The sequence below is a fragment of the Schistocerca cancellata genome, chromosome 11, assembly GCF_023864275.1.
Source record: "Schistocerca cancellata isolate TAMUIC-IGC-003103 chromosome 11, iqSchCanc2.1, whole genome shotgun sequence".
Classification (NCBI taxonomy): Eukaryota; Metazoa; Arthropoda; class Insecta; order Orthoptera; family Acrididae; genus Schistocerca; species Schistocerca cancellata.
The window spans coordinates 170,142,204-170,165,736 of NC_064636.1; positions in this window are offsets into that span (position 1 = coordinate 170,142,204).

Genomic DNA, 23,533 nt, shown 5'->3' on the forward strand with positions numbered 1-23,533 from the left:
TAAAAGCTAATCATTTGCATATGACAGCATCTTCTTCCTGTCGGTTACGTTTGGTGTCTGTAGCACATCATCTTCGTGGTGTAGCAATTTTAATGGCCAGTAGTGTACAAGTTGAGTTAAGGTCTGGGGTGAGGTTTAGGATGGAGCGGTCGCGTGGTTGTCCCACGCACCCTGACTGCCAATTTGTACGTCAGTCTGTTGATTCGACCTGTTGTGCTGCCACTCACGAACAGGGACGCTTTCCAACAGGATAACGCTCGCCCCCTTCCCGCTGTTGCAACGCAACATGCTCTACAGAGTGTCGCCGTGTTGCCTTGGCCTGGTAAGTTACCTTATGTCTCCAATCGAGCACATTGGGACAATATCAGATGACTACTCCAGCGTCATCCACGAACAGCATTGACCATCCCTGTATTCTCCGACCAAATGCAACAGGCGTGGATCCCATAAACGGACATCCGGAACCCATACAACACAATGCGGGCCCCTTTTGCGTGCTTGCATCCAACAGTCTGGCGGTTACACCAGTTATTAAAGTACAAGTACTGAGGTGCACTGCCCATCTGTTGTTTTTTGTGTTGTTCAGTAAGAATTTTAGGTACCCAACATGAGCAAAGTTTTAGAAATTTCAGTTTTTCAGTAACAATTTCACGAATTAGTGATCGTGAGATTTGTGGAACTTCCATAGCAAGGGCACCAAGTGTAAACTTACAGTTGTGCTTAATCCTCTCTTCAGTTGTGTGAACCAGTTCATCAGTAACCACAGACGGGCGTGCACTTCGTTCTTCATCGTGCACTTGATCACGTCCTTCACTGAAAAGTCTGGACCATCTTCCAGCCATTGAATCACTCATAGCATTTTGTCCATAAACCTCGCAGATTTGCCGGTGAATTTCCTCCGGTTTAACTATCTTTGCGTTTAGAAAACGAATCACAGATCTGATTTCACACTGAGGCGCATGCCCGCAACTGCGATCGAAGCGCTGCCGCGGACAGAAATAGAAACGGAACTTACTTTGTGGACGACCCACTTGTAATCCATAACATCGCAGTAAGATGAATTTATTTTACGTAAATGACTTCCATAAAAAATACTCTATAATTGCCCTTTTGATCTCAGGGAAAGAGTGAGAAAGCAACTTGCTTATTCTGGAAGAGAGCATGTGCTCGAAATTACAAAGGTAGTTTGCATTTGACTTCCATGTAAGGTGATATCAATGTATTATTACCAGTGAATGACACTAGATGGTTTGTTAATTACGCTTTCATACTACGCACAGCAAGATGGGACACGTGTCGAATCGGTACGGATGTATACGGCACTGGATATGCGGTTTTGTGTCCGCAGCATCAAGTGCATTTACTCAATATTGCAGATAGATATGACCCTGCTTTCAGGCTTAAAAATAAATTAAACATGTGAGCGACACTTATCATGGAGCATTTTACAACCTAAGGACAACTGGATTTAAATCACTTAGTGGCTACACTCTTAAACAGAAACTGTACGAAGTATATTGCATGCATTATATGATCTAGAAGTATACAACTATGACCATAACTTAAGGATAACTATGTCGTTATCAATAAAATATGAAATTCTCTTGTTTTAAAATAAAAGAATGTACTATTCGAAATTCCTTGAGACGTGAGAAGACAATAAGTCTCGAAAATCGCACCCCTACATGTTTATTAATGGCCGCAAATGAGGGCAGGTGTGTTTCATTAATAAGTGAGGTTTGTGAGTGAGTTGTGTGCCAACGTCAGATGTTCAAGGAAGAGTTTTACATGTATGGTAATGTATATTTGTTAATGCTAAGGTGCCTAACGGCATACTATCTTAAACATATATAATACTACAGCGCAATAAAAATAGATTTACAGCCTTGTAAGTGTGTGTCCCATTGCGACGTTGTTATTTGTGTTTCCTTGTTTTACAGAACTTGATTATGGCATAACATTGTCTCGAAACAACCGATGGTAAATAAATTAAATATTTCCGACAACTAGAACATAAGATTCCCAGCAGTGATTCGTGATAAAGATATATAATGGCTTTCCTAAAGTACTTCTCAGTAAACCGCACACGGCTCATATTATTAACAACGAAAGGATATGCGTAATCGATTTTCTTAGCTCTCTTAGCCTACCTCGATTAGCGAACAACAAAAGATACAATACTTTCACGGCAGTTTGTAACTGGTCTTTCATCCTTCTTACTACTATAAAATAAACAACACACGCGCGACTTGCATGGCTGTATATCAAAAATACTAACTGTTCTGTCAAAATCCATAGGAATTGTGTCTAATGTGATCTACGCTAATCTTATTACCTACGACCAGAACACGGCAAGTGCCGTACGCCAATTTTCCAGAAATTTCGCTCAGTGAAAGAGGGGCCAAGATAAGGGAGAGCGTCTCTCGGTTTATCCGTAGATGCTGGGCCCTTTCCGAGGTATTTCATATGCCTCTTATCGAATAACGGTTCAACAAAAGCAGTGGCTAACTAGATAGCATTCCGACTTCTGACTTGAGAGCCCCGTGTACGAAAAGCGATTACTATCTCTATTTTTGTTTTTCGTATACCTATCTACGTCCGTAGAAGATTAGTAGACGAATGTTTACCAGTGTATACCGAAATAACTTTGTCCTGTTCGTCTACTAATTGTATGCCTCGCGGATGAATTTAAAAAAAAAAGAAAGAAAGAAAAAACAATAGATGAATGGAAAAATCATTTGAAATTGTTTTCGCTTATATTCCTGTGTATTTTGATTCATGATCAGTTGGAAGAGCTTGTATTCGGAAAAGCGGCTTGCAGCGAAATTATATCTTCAACAGTGTTAACGATGTGTCTCTCTCCAGTAGGATTCGTACGGAGAGAGACCGCTGTACGAAAGCTACCTTCGCACAATGCTGGTGCTGTTCGAAATTTCTATGTTTCGAAAGTTTCTCCAGTCGTTATCATCTAAGGGAATGCACTAAACCTAACTCAAGAGTAAACATGAGAATAAAATACAAGAATTAATATAAGAATAGACTTAATAGTGAAATGTAAGGCTATGAGAACTTAAGGAGATTGTAACCATTGAAAGTACGATGCGCAGACATATATTACAATGAGGTCACAGAGGTCACGGGATACCTCCTGATATGCTGTCTGGACCTGCTGTCATCCAGCAGCAGCTCTACGTGGCATGGACTGAACAGGTCGTTCAGAGTCCCCTGCAGAAACAGTGAGCCACGCTCCCCGTATAGCCGTCCATAATTGCGAAAGTCTTACCGGGTCAGGACGCTGTGCACGAACTGGGCTCTTCATTACGTCCCACCAATGTTCGATTGTGGGCCAGATAATTCCCTCAACTTGACAAGAATGTTCTTCAAACCGACGGCGAACAGCTGTGGCCAGCGACACGGTGCATTGGCGTCCATAAAAATTCCATCGTTCTCGGGAACGGCTCAAAATTCCATTTCGAGTCAATCATCGGTTCAGCTTGACCAGAAGACCCAGAGCATTCCGTGTGGCCACGGCCCACACCACAACGGAGCAACTACCAGCCCGCACACTGCCTTTTCGGCAACTTTGGTCCACGGCTTCGTGGGGTCTGCACCACGCCCTAACCCTACAGTCAGCTCTTACCAACTGAAATCGCCACTCGTCTGACCGAGCCACAGTTTTGCAGTCGTTTAGGGCCCAAGCAATACGGTCACGAGCCCGGGAGAAGCGATGCACAGGATGTAGTTCAGTTGGCAAACACATTCACTTAGCTCATCTGCTGCGACCGCCTATTAACGCCAGATTTCGCAGCACTGTCCTATCGGATAGGTTCGTCGCACGTCCCACACTGGTCTCCGCTGTCACTTCGAGCAGTGTTGCTTGTCTACTAGCACTGACAAGTCCGCCCGAACGCCGGTGTCCTCGGTCGTTAAGTGAACGCCACCGGCCACTGCGCCGTCCACGGTGAGGGCCGATGCCCGACATTTGGTATTGTCGGCACACTCTTGGCAATATGGATCTCGAAATACTGAGTTTCCTAAAGATTACCGAACCATAATGTCCCATCCGTCTAGCTCTAACTGCCATACCGAGTTCAAAATCCGGTAATCCTCGTCGTGTGGTCATAATCCCGTCGGAGACCTTTTCACATGAATCACCTGTGTACAAATTACAGCTCTGGCAACGCCTTCCCCTTTTATACCTTGCGTACGCTGCTGTTTCTATATGCGCATACGACAATCACCTGACACTTATTTGAAAAACCGCTTATAATTTTACAATTAATATAACGCCATTGTATGCATACATTCATGAGAATGTTCCGTGAAGTAAACTTCTACGTACATCTGTAGATAAATGAAAATAAATAAAATAACATAAATAAAAACAGTGTTTTCAAACGAGGATATAAGATGAACATCAACAAAGTAAAACAACGATGATGGAATGTAGTCAAATTAAATCACTTGATGCTGAGGGAATTAGATTAGGTAATATGACACTGAAAGTGCTAAATGAGTTTTGCTATTTGCGGAGCAAAATAACTGATGATGATCGAAGTAGAGAGGATAAAAAATGTAGGCTGGCAATGGCGAGGAAAGCGTTTCTGAACAAGAGAAATTTATTAATATCGAGTATAAGCTGTCCGGAAGTTCTTTCTGAAAATATTTGTATGGAGTGTACCCATGTACATGGACGATAAATGGTTTACACAAGAAGAGAATTGAAGTTTTTGAAATGAGTGATACAGAAGAATGCTGAAGATTAGATGGATAAATCACGTAACTAATGAAGAGGTACTGTACATGGACGATAAATAGTTTCACAAGAACAGAATAGAAGCTTTCGAAATGTGGTGCTACAGAAGAATGCTGAAGATTAGATGGGTAGATCACATAACTAATGAGGAGGTATTGAATAGAACTGGGGAGAAGAGGAGTTTGTGGCACAACTTGTCTAGAAGAAGGGACCGGTTGGTAGGAGATGTTCTGAGACATCGGGGGATCACCAATTTAGTATTGGAGGGCAGCGTGGAGGGTAAAAATCGTAGAGGGAGACCAAGAGGTGAGTACACTAAGCAGATTCAGAAGGATGTAGGCTGCAGTAGGTACTGGGAGATGAAGAAGCTTGCACAGGATAGAGTAGCATGGAGAGCTGCATGAAACCAGTCTCAGGAGTGAAGACCACCACAACAACAACAACTGAACAGAATTGGGGAGAAGAGGAATTTGTGGCACAATTTGACTAGAAGAAGCGATCGGTTGGTAGGACATGTTCTGAGGCATCAAGGGATCACCAATTTAGTATTGGAGGGCAGCGTGGAGGATAAAAAATTGTAGAGGGAGACCAAGAGATGAATACACTAAGCGGATTCTGAAGGATGTGGGGTGGAGTGGGTACTGGGAGATGAAGATGGTTGCACAGGATAGAGTAGCATGGAGAGCTGCACCAAACCGTCTCTAGACTGAAGACCACAACAACAACAACAAATAAAAACAGTAAGGAAGTTTCGAACATAGGGTTCAAACTCGAGAGCGAGCGACCGTAACCACTGTGCCACCATATCGACTGAGGTTATCGCGTTTAAAGACATGCAAATTACGCAGAAAACTTTGACCGGCGTTTTGTCAGAAACGGGCGAGTCTGTAGATAAGCCGAGACACTTGTTCACTTATTTCGACTTCTCTTGCTCCGTGAGAGATTTGAGGAAAACCGAACTGTGGCACTTGCCAGTTTCTACTCGATAGTTTAATGCATTCATCTACGTACGCACGTGTGTATACCTGCTGCAAAACTTACTTCACCGAAACAGTAGTCCGTGAAATCAAACTCCTTAGTCAGTACGCGACACAGGTGATCTTCACTATCGACACTTCTGCAATCGACTGCGAAGAGAAAAAAATAATACGAGGGTAATCCGAAAAGTAAGGTCCCCTATTTTCTTATAAGTACATAGACCCGTTTATTTCTACAATGGTTTACATCAGTTTACAGTTTGAACATTTAGCTATTTTCGACATAATCACCTTTTATGTGGCCGGCCGGTGTGGCCGTGCGGTTCTAGGCGCTTGAGTGAGGAACCGCGTGACCGCTACGGTCGCAGGTTCGAATCCGGCCTCGGGCATGGATGTGTGTGATGTCCTTAGGTTAGATAGGTTTAAGTAAATCTAAGTTCTAGGGGACTGATGACCACAGATGTTAAGTCCCATAGTGCTCAGAGCAATTTGAACCATTTGAACCATTTCTGTAGATGCACTTTTGTAGACTGTGGCACTTTTTGTATGCCCATGTCATACCAGCTAGCCCCCATGCTGTTCAGAAAGTTACGACCTCTGTTTTCACCTCGTTTGAATCGCTTTCCGGCCAAATGTTCTTTTAACCTAGGGAACAGGTGATAGTCACTGGGAGCCAAGTCAGCACTATAGGGTGGTGGGTGATTATGTTCCACTGAAACTGTTCCAGGAGAGTAACGGTTTGCCGAGCGATGTGTGGGCGAGCGTCGTCATGGAGAATGCGTACGCCCCTGCTCAACATTCCCCTTCTCCGGTTCTGAATTGCCCGTTTGAGTTTTTTCAGGGTCTCAGAGTACCTGTAAGCACTAAGGGGGGTAGGACGTCAAACGGGCCGACTCGGAGCAGGAGAGGCATCACAGGAAATGTAATTTCCACTGTCTAAACTTTTAAAAATAAATTCATAAAACGTTGTCAGCATCACCAGGAAGGATTCAGGATTCACACTCATTGCAGTGCAAGTTCGAAAACATAACAAAATAATTTTTTTACGTGTGAAATTTCATCATTTTTTCACTTACTAATGGCTGCGGTTGTTGCTATAGGTACACTTTTCTTCATAAGTTAGAAAGATTCTTCGATGAATTTTGCGCAGCATACATACCATACTTACAGGTGTATCAAACTGTAGAATTTATTTAATTTATGAAAAAACGAATGAGCTGTTGTATTTTAAATTTCATGTTTAGAAAAAACACAAATTTTGTAGTTAATTACTTCAATTTTTACCACAGTTTTTAATAGATTTGGAAAGTTCTAGAGTTTCATACACCTTTAAGTACGTTTGTATGCTGTGCAAAATTCATCGAAGAATCTGTCTTATTTATGAAGAAAAGTGTGCATATAGCAACAAACGCTGCCATTAGTAAGTGAAAAAAATGATGAAATTTCACATGTAAAAAAAATTATTTCGTTATGTTTTACAACTTGCACTGCTAAGAGTGTGAATCCTGAATCCTTCCTGGTCATGCTGACAAAGTATTATAAATTTATTTGTAAAAGTATAGCTATATAGATATTAAGATATTAGGGTATGCAAATGATCTAAACATCATTAGCGATAGGAAAGAATGTGTAACAGCAAATGCGAATGCGTTAATCAAGGCTAGTGAAGATGTAGGTCTAAGGATAACTGAAGACAAAACTAAATACCTGGTTACTACTAGAATGCCAACAGCAGTGGATCAGGAAATGTTAAGAGTTGGAGACATGCAGTTTGAAAAAGTGAACACATTTTAGTATTTAGGCGTGGACATCACTTCGAAAAATGAGATTGAATCCGAACTGAAGAAGAGATTACGGGCGGAAAATGCGTGCTACCTCTCACTGAACAGATTACTTTCATCACGGATATTGTCTAGGAATTTAAAGATTAGAATATACAAAACTACTATTCTACCAGTTATGCTGTGTGGGTGTGAGACTTGGTCTCTCACTGTGCAAAATGAAAAGCCGTTTCGAGGATTTGAAAACAAAATTTTGAGGAAAATTTTCGAGGCAAAAAGCGGAGAGTGGCCAGAACTGCATAACAAAGAGGTTCACGAACTCTATTAAAGCCCTGACATAATCAGTATTATTAAATCACGTAGGCTGCGATGGGCGGGTCACGTAGCTCGAATGGATGAGGGCAGGGCAGCGCGCAGAGTACTGGTAGGGCACCTAGAGGGAAAACGTCCCGTGGGGAGACCGAGGCGTAGGTGGGAGGACAATGTGAAGGCTGGTTTGAGGAGCCTGGGTATTGAAGGTGAATGGAAGGAAGTAGCCCAAGGCAGGGACAGATGGCGAAAATACGTTGCTGCGGTAATGGACTCTCGAGTCCGGTATGACCAGTGGGTAAGTAAGTAAGTAAGTAAAAGAATAGACATTGGAAATTGAAATGTCCTGTGGTGCCTCTCCTGCTCCAAGTCGGCCCGTTTGACGTCCTTCCCCCCCCCCCCCCTTCCCCTTAATTGTAGGCCCAGCGATTCAGCTCCGACGACGAGGTGAAAGAAGAGGTTCATAACTTTCTGAACAGCATGGCGGCGAGCTGGTATGACATGGGCATACAAAAACTGCCACAGCGTCTACAAAAATGCAGCGACAGAACTGGTGATTATGCCGAAATTAAATTTTCAAGCTGTAAACTGATGTAAACCATTGTAGAAATATACAGATCTATGTACTTACAGATTATTCTCGTATAAAGAGCACTGAAAGACCTGAGTCGAAACAAGGCCCCGGGAATAGACAACATTCCATTAGAACTACTGACGGTCTTGGGAGAGCCAGTCCTGACATAACTCTACCATCTGGTGAGCAAGATGTATGAGACAGGCGCAATACCCTCAGACTTCAAGAAGAATATAATAATTCCACTCCCAAAGAAAGCAGGTGTTGACAGATGTGAAAATTACCGAACTATCAGTTTAATAAGTCACAGTTGCAAAATACTAATACGAATTCTTTACAGACGAATGGAAAAACTAGTACAAGACGACCTCGGGGAAGATCAGTTTGGATTCCGTAAAAATATTGGAGCACGTGAGGCAATACTGACCCTACGACACATCTTAGAAGCTAGATTCAGGGAAGGCAAACCTACGTTTCTAGCATTTGTAGACTTAGAGAAAGCGTTTGACAATGTTGACTGGAATACTCTCTTTCGAATTCTGAATGTGGCAGAGGTAAAATACAGTGAGCGAAAGGCTATTTACAATTTTTACAGAAACCAGACGGCAGTTTTAAGAGTCGAGGGGCATGAAAGGGAAGCAGTGGTTGGGAATGGAGTGAGACAGGGTTGTAGCCTCTCCCCGATGTTAGTCAATCTGCATATTGAGTAAGCACTAAAGGAAACAAAAGAAAAATTCGGAGTAGGTATTAAAATCCATGGAGAAGTAATAAAAACTTTGACGTTTGCCGATAACATCTTAATTCTGTCAGAGACAGCAAAGGACTTGGAAGAGCAGTTGAACGGAATGGACAGTGTCTTGAAAGGCGGATATAAGATGAACATCAACAATAGCAAAACGAGGATAATGGAACGTATTCGAATTAAGTCGGAATGCTGAAGGAATTAGATTAGGAAATGAGACGCTTAAAGTAGTAAAGGAGTTTTGCTATTTGGGGATGTAATGTCTCTTGCAGCGGACTCTCCGCGATATTTTCAGAAATTTTATAAATTATATAACTCAGTACATATCTCGAAATATCTCTTCTTATCTTACCGATTCTTAAACTTTAATATACGATGATTATCAATGCAAAGTAGTTTCAAGCCCTATTATTCCTTGGAGCGTCCATTTACTCCATGGAATAGCTTCTCTGCTATCTATGTTTTCTCTTATGAAAAGAATGATTGTGGGGAACGTCTGATTTACACTGGCCGAACGTGCCGTTTTGTATGCTCAAATTATCCAGTTACTTCAAATAAATAGCCTAACACGGTCTTACCAGCAGATCTCCGGTCTTCCCCATGTGATCACCGAAAGTTAATAATTATTGCAAATGTTTTCAGGCAATCGACTGACAATTTTCGTCGCACCGAGACTTCGAAATTGCTTCACTGCCATATGGAATTTAAGTTAAGCTCAATTTAATCAGGATAGAACAGTATTGAACTGTGTGAATGTGATAAGCCTGCTTTCTGAATGAAACTTCCCTTAACATACGCATGTTTTTACTATCCTGATAAGTAAAGCTAAATCAGGCCGGTGTGAGAGAGGTTTTTAACTTTTTTTAATACCACAAAAAATTATTAAAGGGAGCAAAATAACTGATGATGGTCGAAGTAGAGAGAATATAAAATGTAGACTGGCAATGGCAAGGAAAGCGTTTCTGAAGAAGAGAAATTCGTTATCATCGAATATAGATTTAAGTGTCAGGAAGGCGTTTCTGAAAGTATTTGTATGGAGTGTAGCCATGTATGGAACTGAAACCTGGACGATAAATAGTTTGGACAAGAAGAGAATAGAAGCTTTCGAAATGTGGTGCTACAGAAGGATGCTGAAGATCAGATGGGTAGATCACATAACTAATGAGGAGATATTGAATAGGCTTGGGGAGAACAGAAATTTGTGGCACAACTTGACTAGAAGAAGGGATCGCTTGTTAGGACATATTCTGAAGCGTCAAGGGATCACCAATTTAGTATTGGAGGGCAGCGTGGAGGGTAAAAATCGTAGAGGGAGACGAAGAGATGAATAAAGTAAGCAGATTCAGAAGGATGTAGGTTGCAGTAGGTACTGGGAGATGAAGAAGCTTGCACAGACATCATCAACTTTTGTAGTCCTGTCTTCCTCAGTTGCGTGTAATCTTACGGTATATTGATAATTTATACTTATGGACCGTCTGACGGCAATGAATAAAACACAATTTTAGTGCCATACGCGTTTCGCCTTTATTTTCTGTAAGGCATCATCAGTGGCAGGTTGCGTGGACAGTTTCTTACATATTACGCTCTTGTTGCATTTTCGGTGTTGTTCTTCTTCTTATGAACGCCAATTTGCGGTTTTTTCCACATTCCACAGCACTATGCACTGAACGTTTGTTTTAATGCAATGTTTTGGTTTCTTCCATGCGGCTTTTCGCGGATGATACTGTAGTATACAGAGAAGTTGCAGAAACCAAAACATTGCATTAAAACAAGCGTTCAGTGCATAGTGCTGTGTAATGTGGAAAAAACCGCAAATTGGCGTTCATAAGAAGAACAACAACACCGAAAATGCAACAAGAGCGTAATATGTAAGAAACTGTCCACGCAACCTGCCACTGATGATGCCTTACAGAAAATAAAGGCGAAACGCGTATGGCACTAAAATTGTGTTTTTTTCAGTTGCTGTCAGACAGTCGACAAGTATAAATTATCAATATACCGTAAGCTTGCACAGGGTAGAGTAGCATGGAGAGCTGCATCAAACCAGTCTCAGGACTGAAGACCGCAACAACAACATACCGAAGAACCTTGCTTACTTTGCATGTCGCCCTTTCCTTGCGACACATCCATGTAACGGAAAGTTAAGTATTCTACTTGTTTATTTTGTGATAAAACTCATTAATACGATCTGCTTGTATTGTTGTCTAGTGATCCGAGAAAGCAGGTTTCCTAGACATGCCATATTTGATGATTAGGCGGGATTTAGCACTGTTCTTTTGGACACAATATATATAAATGGCCTAGTAGATAGTGTCGGAAGTTCCATGCGGCTTTTCGCGGATGATGCTGTAGTATACAGAGAAGTTGTAGCATTAGAAAGTTGCACCGAAATGCAAGAAGATCTGCACCGGATAGGCACTTCGTGCAGGGAGTAGCAACTGACCCTTAACGTAGACAAATGTAATGTATTGGGAATACATAAAAAGAAGGATCCTTTATTGTATGATTATATGATAACGGAACAAACACTGGTAGCAGTTACTTCTGTAAAATATCTGGAAGTATGCGTGCGCAACGATTTGAAGTGGAATGATCATATAAAATTGTTGGTAAGGCGGGTGCCAGGTTGAGATTCATTGCGAGAGTCCTTAGAAAATGTAGTCCATCAACAAAGGAGGTGGCTTACAAAACACTCGTTCGACCTATACTTTATTGCTCATCAGTGTGGGATCCGTACCAGGTCGGGTTGACGGAGGAAATAGAGAAGATCCAAAGAAGAGCGGCGCGTTTCGTCACAGGGTTATTTGGTAAGCGTGATGGCGTTACGGAGATGTTTAGCAAACTCAAGTGGCAGACTCTGCGAGAGAAGCGCTCTGCATCGCGGTGTAGCTTGCTGTCCACGTTTCGAAAGGGTGCCGTTTGTGGATGAGGTATCGAATATATTTCTTCCCCCTACTTATACCTCCCGAGGAGATCACGAATGCAAAATTAGAGAGATTAGAGCGCGCACGGAGGCTTTCAGACAGTCGTTCTTCCCGCGAACTGTATGCGAGTGAAACACGAGATGGAGGAAATGACAGTGGCACGTAAAGTGCCCTCCGCCACACACCGTTGGGTGGCTTGTGGAGTATAAATGTAGATGTAGATGTAGATGTAGACATGCCCGAAAGAACAGACAGCACGCACTGACAGACTTCCTCACAAACGGTATAGTACGTACAGACAAGCCGAGACACATCATGTTAAACTTATTTTGGCTCCTCATATAATGAGCAACGGTGATAACATTAAGAGTGCAACGGGAATTCCACTGCTAAATGCAGAGGAGAGATCAGATAGGTGGAAAGAATACATTGAAAGCCTCTACGAGGGTGAAGATTTGTCTGATGTGACAGAAGAAGAAACAGGAGTCGATTTAGAAGAGATAGGGGATCCAGTATTAGAATCGGAATTTAAAAGAGCTTTGGAGGACTTACGGTCAAATAAGGCAGAAGGGATAGATAAAATTCCATCAGAACTTCTAAAATCATTGGGGGAAGTGGCAACAAAACGACTATTGACGTTGGTGTGTAGGATATATGAATCTGGCGATATACCATCTGACTTTCGGAAAAGCATCATCCTCACAATTCCGAAGACGGCAAGAGCTGACAAGTGCGAGAATTATCGCACAATCAGCTTAACAGCTCATGCATCGAAGCTGCTTACAGGAATAGTATACAGAAGAATGGAAAAGAAAATTGAGAATGCGCTAGGTGGCGATCAGTTTGGATTTAGGAAAAGTAAAGGGACGAGAGAGGGAATTCTGACGTTACGGCTAATAATGGAAGCAAGGCTAAAGAAAAATCAAGACACTTTCATAGGATTTGTCGACCTGGAAAAAGCGTTCGACAATATAAAATGGTGCAAGCTGTTTGAGATTCTGAAAAAAGTAGGGGTAAACTATAGGGAGAGACGGGTCATATACAATATGTACAACAACCAAGAGGGAATAATAAGAGTGGACGATCAAGAACGAAGTGCCCGTATTAAGAAGGGTGTAAGACAAGGCTGTAGCCTCTCGCCCCTACTCTTCAATCTGTACATCGAGGAAGCAATGATGGAAATAAAGGAAAGGCTCAGGAGTGGAATTAAAATACAAGGTGAAAGGATATCAATGATACGATTCGCTGATGACATTGCTATACTGAGTGAAAGTGAAGAAGAATTAAATGATCTACTGGACGGAATGAACAGTCTAATGAGTACACAGTATGGTTTGAGAGTAAATCCGTGAAAGAGGAAGGTAATGAGAAGTAGTAGAAATGAGAACAGCGAGAAACTTAACATCAGGATTGCCGGCCGTGGTGACCGAGCGGTTCTAGGCGCTTCAGTCCGGAACCGCGAGACTGCTGCGGTCGCAGGTTCGAATCCTGCTTCGGGCATGGTTGTGTGTGACGTCCTTAGCTTAGTTAGGTTTAAGTAGTTCTACGTTCTAGGGGACTGATGACCTTAGATGTTAAGTCCCATAGTGGTCAGAGCCATTTGAACCATTTTGAACATCAGGATTGATGGTTACGAAGTCAATGAAGTTAAGAAATTCTGCTACCTAGGCAGTAAAATAACCAATGACGGACGGAGCAAGGAGGACATCAAAAGCAGACTCGCTATGGCAAAAAAGGCATTTCTGGCCAAGAGAAGTCTACTAATATCAAATACCGGCCTTAATTTGAGGAATAAATTTCTGACGATGTACGTCTGGAGTACAGCATTGTATGGTAGTGAAACATGGACTGTGGGAAAACCGGAACAGAAGAGAATCGAAGCATTTGAGATGTGGTGCTATAGACGAATGTTGAAAATTAGGTGGACTGATAAGGTAAGGAATGAGGAGGTTCTACGCAGAATCGGAGAGGAAAGGAATATGTGGAAAACACTGGTAAGAAGAAGGGACAGGATGATAGGACATCTGCTAAGACATGAGGGAATGACTGCCACGGTACTAGAGGGAGCTGTAGAGGGCAAAAACTGTAGAGGAAGACAGAGATTGGAATACGTCAAGCAAATAATTGAGGACGTAGGTTGCAAGTGCTACTCTGAGATGAAGAGGTTAGCACAGGAAAGGAATTCGTGGCGGGCCGCACCAAACCAGTCAGTAGACTGATGACCGAAAAAAATAAATAATGAGCGAAGCTTCTGGGATATCAGATTGAGGCACCTGCCGTGCTGTCCTCGTAAGAACCGAGAAGCAAAGCTCCATTTACGCGAAACAACAATCCTGGAGGCGTGACGGTGGGTGTGTGCATTCTGGCGTTCCGTGGTGCGTGGTTGCAGCACCCCGCGTGCCGCCGCAGTGCGTCCTCCCCGTGGGAAGCACTCGGCTCGCAGCCAGCCCCGGCCACGCCCACCCGCAGTATTCGATGCGGCGGAGGCCGCCCAGTCAACTCCAGCAGGTCAGCGCATGCGTCGAATCAGCTGTACACGCCCCGCCAAGGCCGCCGTCGCCTTCGTCACAGCCAGCTGAATGGATGTTGTATAAAAAGCCCGCCCCCACCATCTCTTTGTTGCTGTGGTCTTCAGTCCTCCTGAGACTGGTTTGATGCAGCTCTCCATGCTACTCTATCCTGTGCAAGCCTCTTCATCTCCCAGTACCTACTGCAGCCTACATCCTTCTGAATCTGCTTAGTGTATTCATCTCTTGGCCTCCCTCTACGATTTTTACCCTCCACGCTGCCCTCCAATACCAAATTGGTGATCCCTTGATGCTTTAGAATATGTCCTAACAAGCGATCCCTTCTTCTAGTCAAGTTGTGCCACAACCTCCTCTTCTCCCCAGTTCAGTTCAATACCTCCTCATTAGTTATCTGATCTACCCATCTAAAAAATGGTTCAGATGGCTGTGAGCACTATGGGACTTAACTTCTCAGGTCATCAGTCCCCTAGAACTTAGAACTACTTAAACCTAACTAACCTAAGGACATCACACACATCCATGTCCGAGGCAGGATTCGAACCTGCGACGTAGCAGTCGCGCGGTCCCAGACTAGCGCCTAGAACCTCTCGGCCACCCCGTCCGACCTACCCATCTAATCTTCAGCATCCTTCTGCAGCACCACATTTCGAAAGCTTCTATTCTCTTCTTGTCTAAACTATTTATTGTCCACGTTTCACTTCCATACATGGCGACACTGCATAGAAATACCTTCAGAAACGACTTCCTGACACTTAAATCTATACTCGATGTTAACAGATTTCTCTTCTTCAGGAACGCTTTCCTTGCCATTGCCAGTCTACATTTTATATCCTCTCTACTTCGACCATCATCCGTTATTTTGCTCCCCAAATACCAAAACTCGTTTATTACTTTAAGCGTCTCATTTCCTAATCTAATTCCTGCAGCATCACCCGACTTAATTCGACTGCATTTCATTATCCTCGTTTCGCTTTTGTTGATGTTCATCTTAATTCGCCTTTCAAGACACTGTCCATTCCGTTCAGCTGCTATTCCACGTCCTCTGCTCTCTCTGACAGTATTACAATGTCATCGACGAACCTCAAAGTTTTTATTTCTTTTCCATGGATTTTAATTCCAACTCGGAATTTTTCTTTTGTTTCCTTGTTTGCTACGCTATAGACAATCCTAATACAAGCGAAGTAACAGAGTTGGCGCTTCTATTCAGGTCGCTAGCCTCGAAGCCTCGGTTCGACTGGCCCGTTGCCGTAGCGTTGTCGTACTGGAGAGGTGTCGGCCAGCGAGCGACTGTCTGACGCCTCCTCAGAGCCGCCTCTGTTCTATCGCTCCTCACTGGAGTGCCGGCGCTGTGGCTTCACGCCGTAGCAGACAGACACCGCGCATTCATACAACCGATTCGCCTCGATGGGCAACGAATCCACCACCTTCTGTGTTGATATACAATTCCTGTGGGAATTTCAAAGTACCGAACAACGGAGGACACGGACGCTGACTGCGGATAGGTGGGAAAGTGGATCGGCCGGGATACGTGTCGAGATAGTCCTCACAATTGCGATAAACAGTGTCTGGATGGCCGACTGGTTGACGCAACTGCTTGGTAAGCAGGCGATACTGGGTTCCAATCGTAGACCGGCACACGTCTGCACTCGTCGCCGCCGATTCCGCGTAATGTCCTGGTGCAGCTTATATCAGCAGTTTCCTTTCCTTTCCTCCCTCCCCCACCCATTTCAATTTACAGAGTATGTTACTGAGAAAATGACGGTCACAATTTTCGAAATTATTTTCGATGCCTCTTGGCACACGATAATGTCATTCGAAATTGTGGCACATTGGCCTGCATTCCGATCTCTTACTTTGGCCCATGTCTTAAACACTACTATTATTTTAATTCTTTGTTTTACTCCTTTCCTTTGCGCCCTAGTATCTGTGGTTCAGACACTGCCCATCCCTGTGAAACAATGCTCTGAGCAATAGCAACCTCCCGGGCTACACACGTCACACTTTGTCTTCCTTCCAGTTTCCCAATGATTCCTCGCCATTTTCATCCACACAAACTCTGTCTCTGGGGCATACTGTAACGAAAAACAGCACCACGGTGCACCGTAGCTGCCCCCTGTGTGTCAGACACGGTCTCTTCCTAGTCCTTCAAGTGCCTCGTATCATGGGCCCGTCTCGACTTGGTGCTAGGATCACACTGACGTCACACCATGTGATGACCAACTGCCTGTGCATGACTGGAAGACGTCTGGAAACGTGCTCCCGTACTTTCATTCGTTTCCAATGAGCAGTTACGTCACTTCATCTAAGATGTCCTTGCATTCTTCAGAGCAGTGTAGTTTGTTCAAAGTAAATGATCAGTTTGGGATTAATTTAATCAGCAGTATCATACATGTAATCCTATACCAGCTCTGTTCCAAAATGAAAGAAATCAAAATGTACAAAAATTTATTAACAACTTTAATAAAGTGACTACACCGTCCTAGTGCGACGCTTCGGTTTTCAACCTTATTGTAATAATATTGTGGCATGTGAATTACTGTGTGCATAAAGAGGGAGAGGGAGAGAGAGGGACAAGAATAGTTTTCCTTTATTTTGCTTTTATATTGTCTTTTGGAGTCAAAGCTGTCATTGCAGGTTGGCAGTAAGTTGACTATTTGAGTCTGAGTAGTCAAAACCAATAAATGAGACTTCGTGAGAATAACTTTGTTGTGGCATATATTTTACACAGATTAGGGCTGTATCCTAAGATTCATTTCTACCATTTTGATAACATCATAGGTCAGTCAGAACAGATCGGATTGGCAGGTTCGATATTCACCATAAATAAATTAAAAATATAACCATTCTAAACTCGAGGCTCCATTACCATGGTGGTATAAAAGTAATGGGAAGTTCTAGAATGGATGAAACCCAGTTCTGAAAAGTTAAATACTGCTTTAACTTTAGAAGCGAACTTTAAAAAAAAATGTTCAAATGTGTGTGAAATCTTATGACTAAGGTCATCAGTCCCTAAGGTTGCACACTACATAACCTAAATTATCCTAAGGACAAACACACACACACCCATGCCCGAGGGAGGACTCGAACCTCCGCCGGGACCAGCCGCACAGTCCATGACTGCAGCGCCTCAGACCGCTCGACTAATCCCGCGCGGCGAACTTTAAAACCTATGTATCTTCTCTCACATCATGTGAAAGTTGAGTTGATGTGCTGAATACTTTCTGTGACATTTCTAAACGTCAAAGCCACTTACACTGCATAAGTTAATAGAATATGTTTTTCAGTCAGTGTGTTTTGTGCAGTCAGTAGATACATTAGAACATTCTCACCACTGATGCATTAATACATGTGAAAACTGTTGCCTTGAGAAGTATTTCATGATGCAGTCTCTAAGCAGATAGATGTTACTACTGACTCTTGTAGACTGGAAGCCAAAAGAAATTTTTACGTATGTTGTAGTTCCTATGGAAAGAGTGTCAGAGGAAGCCAACAGCAAACCACCTCCATTAGGAGACGGCGGTGAGGGTCTCCCGCATCGTTCCCCTACGCTCTGTCGAGAAGCATGGGACTTCATTTCCATTTCCATGGAAATAGTAATGCCTCGCTATCCACCTTCCTGATACTTTGCGTTAACTAAGAAGGCAAACTAATGAATTGGTAACTTCCTAGGCAAGAGTAATGTCGTGTACAAAGGAAATCAGTTACAAAAACTGTGTCCACTTGATTCTTGGGTATCATTTGTAAGTCAAGAACATTTACAAAATAAGATTAAATGAAAGATAGAGGATTCACAGAAGTGCAGCACTATTCGTTGCATGTCTCTGTCTTTAGTTTCAGAATGTCACAAAAGATCAATGTGTAGTTTCTTTTATTGTTTTTAAAAAAAAATTTCGCGGGATGTAAGGGAAAGGATTAACTTTATTAATTTATATAATAAAGTGTTATATCACCAACAAGTTTTACTTTAGCACATCTTCCACCACCTTTAACCCAAACAGAAACACTCTCCTGCTCATTTATTTTCCTACGATTTCTTGTCCTTATCGTGAATGGCATTGTAGAGGTAAAATATGATGAACCCTTATCTTTGTTGAAAACTTCTCCAACATGATAGGTACGATGAGCTATAACATCTCTGTTATTAAATGCTTCTAAAGAAGTCACACCTTTCACAGTAGTACTTGAATAACGCACTACAGCAACAGTAATCCGTCCATTACCAGACACATTTGAATCTTCTTGAGTAAGTGTAAAATTAATTACACATCCACAAAACACAGAAGGCCCTTGCAGAAAACTCTGTGCTCCCTTATTAGCAACTTTAAATTCCAAATCATCTGTGGCCTTGTAAACAGCAAGACGCGAACGTCTACATCTTCTCCTATAACGAGAGAATTCAAGATGACGTAATCCGTCCTCGAGCGACGCGTGAGCTACTGAGGTTGTGGCTGACTTCCCTCGAGAAAGAAAACTTACCGAGAGCTAGTTATAAAATAATTGATCTTATGAAACTTTTATATTGTATCATTGAATGCAGAGGTCATGCTGCATAAAAGTACTTACTACACTATATTAATTTTTTTCACCCTCGGTCCTGATTTATTCGTTCAGCATGAAAGTGAAAGAAAAATCGCAGGAGGAGGTGAATCAAGAGGTAAACAAAAAATTATTTGTCTATACAGAATTATACTGTGATGTGTTGTGATATGTTGTGTTGAATGTAGTGGGATGGACAACAAATATTGTAGCTGTGGTTTAGCAGCCTTCCCTTGTATTGGCTGTAATGATGAGAGACTGATAGTAACATAATGTGCCGCTAGCAAAAACTAAGGAGAAGAAGGCAAAATCCGTTTTTAGGCTTTACACTATATGGACTGAAGTATTATTATGAGTGGGTGAAATAATTTGGGCATATGTGCCTGGAGACTTTTTAGAAGTAGAACGTCATATCACAACTGCTGTCATCTCAGGATGTGACCAGTCGCCTAAGTGGTGAGACTGTTGACACCTGCCACCTAGGCTAAGTCAGATGTCAAACTGTCATGATCACAATGCACATGCCTAAAGGCTAAAGTGATTACTCACAAATACAGGAAACAAAGGCTCTATTTCCGATTTTGGCAAAAATAAATTTATCTGGTGCAATCCTTAAGTATTGTTACATTAACTTCTACATTCCCACATTTCTTAGAGAGTTTCTCAAGTTCAAAATCTGTGAAATCTAACGCAATCATTTGTGCTTAGCCGGGCGGGGTGGCCGAGCGGTTCTAGGCGCTACAGTCTGGAACCGCGTGACCGCTACGGTCGCAGGTTCGAATCCTGCCTCGGGCATGGATGTGTGTGATGTTCTTAGGTTAGTTAGGTTTAAGTAGTTCTAAGTTCTAGGGGACTGATGACCTTAGAAGTTAAGTCGCATAGTGCTCAGAGCCATCTGAACCGTTTGTGCTTAGGAATACAGTATTTGTCGGTAGTGGATCTGGTTGCAAACGCTTTCCTTAGAATTCTCACTACATGTGCCTGTGGAGAGGCGGATGGGAGGGAAAGCATCAATGATGTTGTAATTTGTGTAATATATAAGGGAACTTGGGGTTAGTTGTCAAACATGGCAGGTCATGGTTTTTTTTTCAATAATAAAGTAGAAAGGTACTTACAGACCAGCATCTAATTCACAATTTTAAAAGCATGCAGCTTTCTGTCATTCAGAATTCTTTTTAGTTGTTGTGATTTTGTAATATAATATTTTAACTACCATTTCCAGCTTCTAGTGATTCCTCTATTTTGAAAGTGTTGCGAACTTCCCTGACTGTTTCATTCCATTGTTTTTGGATGCGTCTGTGTATGTGTGTGGTGTGTGTGTGTGTGTGTGTGTGTGTATGTGTGTGTGTGTGTGTGAGAGAGAGAGAGAGGAATGGGATTTGTGATCATCTGTTGGGCTATTTGTCTATTACATAATCAATTGGTGAGAACAGAGGGTGGTTAGTCATATTCACATGGTCATTTAATTGTAGTTCCTTTCCTGCCTTTGTTTTGTATATGTGATTTTGCAATGGAAAGTTCAGGCTGGAATAGCAATATTATGAAAAGGATAGATGTGATTTTGCAGTGGAAAGTCCGGGCTGGAATAACAGTATTATGAAAAGGATAGATTGCTACTCGCCACTTAAAGGAAGCGCTGAGGAGCAGACAGGCATAAGAAAAAGACTGCTAAACGTTTGTGCTTTAGGACGAAAAGGGAATTTCCTTGTAAAGTTAGCAGGTGTCTTTCTTTACTTGTTCGGTTATCATATATTGTTCTCTTGTTGTTGGAGTGTTATTCACTTTTCTTAAATCTCCTGCAGAAGTTGAGAGGCTTGTTCCATATCTCCAGACTCTGATATGTTCTTTGTATTGGGTGTCAAATGTTTGCTGCCTTCCACTACACACTTTTCATTACATGTATTACGTTTCAATGGATGTATTCCTACTTTCTGGTAGATGTCCATCTCTGTCGTTTTTGCAATGTACTTTTAGACTGAATGATATGTCTTCATGTTTATACCTTGTTGTTCAAACCGGTTTGATTGAAAGACATGATAATTTTTAGAACAAATGTCAAAAGGCACCTGTTTCTTGACAAGAAAATTGTCACATATTAAAAAAATACATAAAAGAAAATACTTATAAATTAAGTGAATATGACTAACCAATCACTGTTTACAGTAATTTATTATGTATTAGACAATCATCCTAATAAATGAACACCAATCCCACTCCTCTCATAAGTATTAAAAAGTACACACACTCTGTCTCTGTCTCTCTCTCTCTCTCTCTCTCTCTCTCCCTTCCTCTCCCTCTCTAACATAAACATGTATACAGTCAGACAAAAACCAAGGGAAGGCGAGGACTAGAGACGGTGCCAATGCTAACAAATCAGATAACACTTTAGGAACTGAAAACTGCAGGTAAGTTTTATGTTAGCAAACCCAATGACTAAACTAAGATTGAAGGTTTTCAACTGGTTTTCCACATGAAGAAAATCTTTGTTGTTTTCAAATAATGAATTAGATGTGACACACACACAGTGGTTACGGTTACTACAAGCCACACCACAAGTTGGGAAACGGGGCCAAATTTCTAATAGTTTACTGTCGAGTTGAGATTTTCACACACAAATGTTTTATTCATATCTTACTTAAACTAACAGTACGGCAATAAACAACATTTTAAACACGCCGCTAACGGCAATCAAATCATTTATAGCAATACAACAGTTAAAAAAATTTAAAGAACATTAGTAAACAGGCTGCTAAAGTAAACACACAACTTGGTTAATAAAGTACGATGAGGTAGTGAAGCTACCACCGCCATTAAAGAAAATTAAAGGTCTCAGCAAACACACGATTACTGGCAATAAAGGAATGGGACAATTTAAAAAAGTTTTTAAACAAAAGCGTCCTGGAATATCATTAGAACATAACAGATATGACGGACCCGTGTAAGGCGGCCACAAATCACCCACTCAGGGATGCTCAGGCTGGGCAGAATACTGACCAATTTAGATGCGCCCGTGCCGGCCGCGGTGGTCTCGCGGTTCTAGGCGCTGCTACGGTCGCAGGTTCGAATCCTGTCTCGGGCATGGATGTGTGTGATGTCCTTAGGTTAGTTAGGTTTAAGTAGTTCTAAGTTCTAGGGGACTGATAACCACAGCAGTTGAGTCCCATAGTGCGCAGCGCCATTTTAACCATAGATGCGCCGGTAAACACAATTGCCACTCTCAGGCTGGTCACTGCACCGACTTTTAGCCAGCGACAACTTGTGATAAGATGGCTTAACTTGCTGACGGAATTAGAGCTAACCTCGTGCAAGGAAACATTACACCACTCAGTCCTGAACGAGCGACCACATGATCAACCAACAAGAAGCATGAATTTACTCATAACACACGACAAAATAGGGAAACAATTAAACTCCTAAAACTACACATCGCATCGGGTGGTAAAGAGAGGAGGAGGAGGAAAGATCACTGTCTTCAATTACACCGATGAAGGGGACAGGAAAGCCGATCGCCGGAGGCCACAAGGCAGAAGAGACGCTGGTTACGCAAACTTATTACTTAATGATTAAAATCTTCCACTAACTTAACTTGCAGTTACGCTCCAACAGGCAGTACACGACCTCCGATGGCCAGGATCCACACATCCGACCGCGCACGCGTCGCCAGTGTACCCAACACGCCACGGTCACGCGACAACACGCTCTGTCACCGGAGTTCACGTCTTCTCTGCAACGTTGACGCGTATTGACCGCTCCTTCATGTTAGGTGTCACCGCCAGACACCACACTTGCTAGGTGGTAGCCTTTAAATCGGCCGCGGTCCGCTAGTATACGTCGGACCCGCGTGTCGCCACTGTCAGTGATTGCAGACCGAGCGCCGCCACACGGCAGGCCTAGTCTAGAGAGACTCCCTAGCACTCGCCCCAGTTGTACAGCCGACTTTGCTGGGGATGGTTCACTGCCTACATACGCTCTCATTTGCAGAGACGACAGTTTAGCAGAGGCTTCAGCTACGTCATTTGCTACGACCTAGCAAGGCGCCATATTCAGTTACTATGTATGCTGAACAGATAATATTGTGAATCATGTACCGTCAAGAGCGACGTTCATCATTAATGGATTAAAGTTAAGTATCAAACTAATTACGTCCGCTTTCTGAATTCTAATTCCTTGTCATGTTCCAGACCTCACGTCAGTATAGTCCTTCCCTCCTCACGCCAGCCTGCGTGAGCTAAACGCACGCATTTCGGCATCCACTAGTAACTCTTCGACCAACACAACACTTCATGTTAGATGTCTCCTTTTTAAACTACAGTGTTGAAACGGAGGACTTGGAGAAGCTGGTTAACGTCCCACCAAGGTAAAATGAACAGCAACTACTGGTGGGGCGGTTCTGTGTACAAGCAACC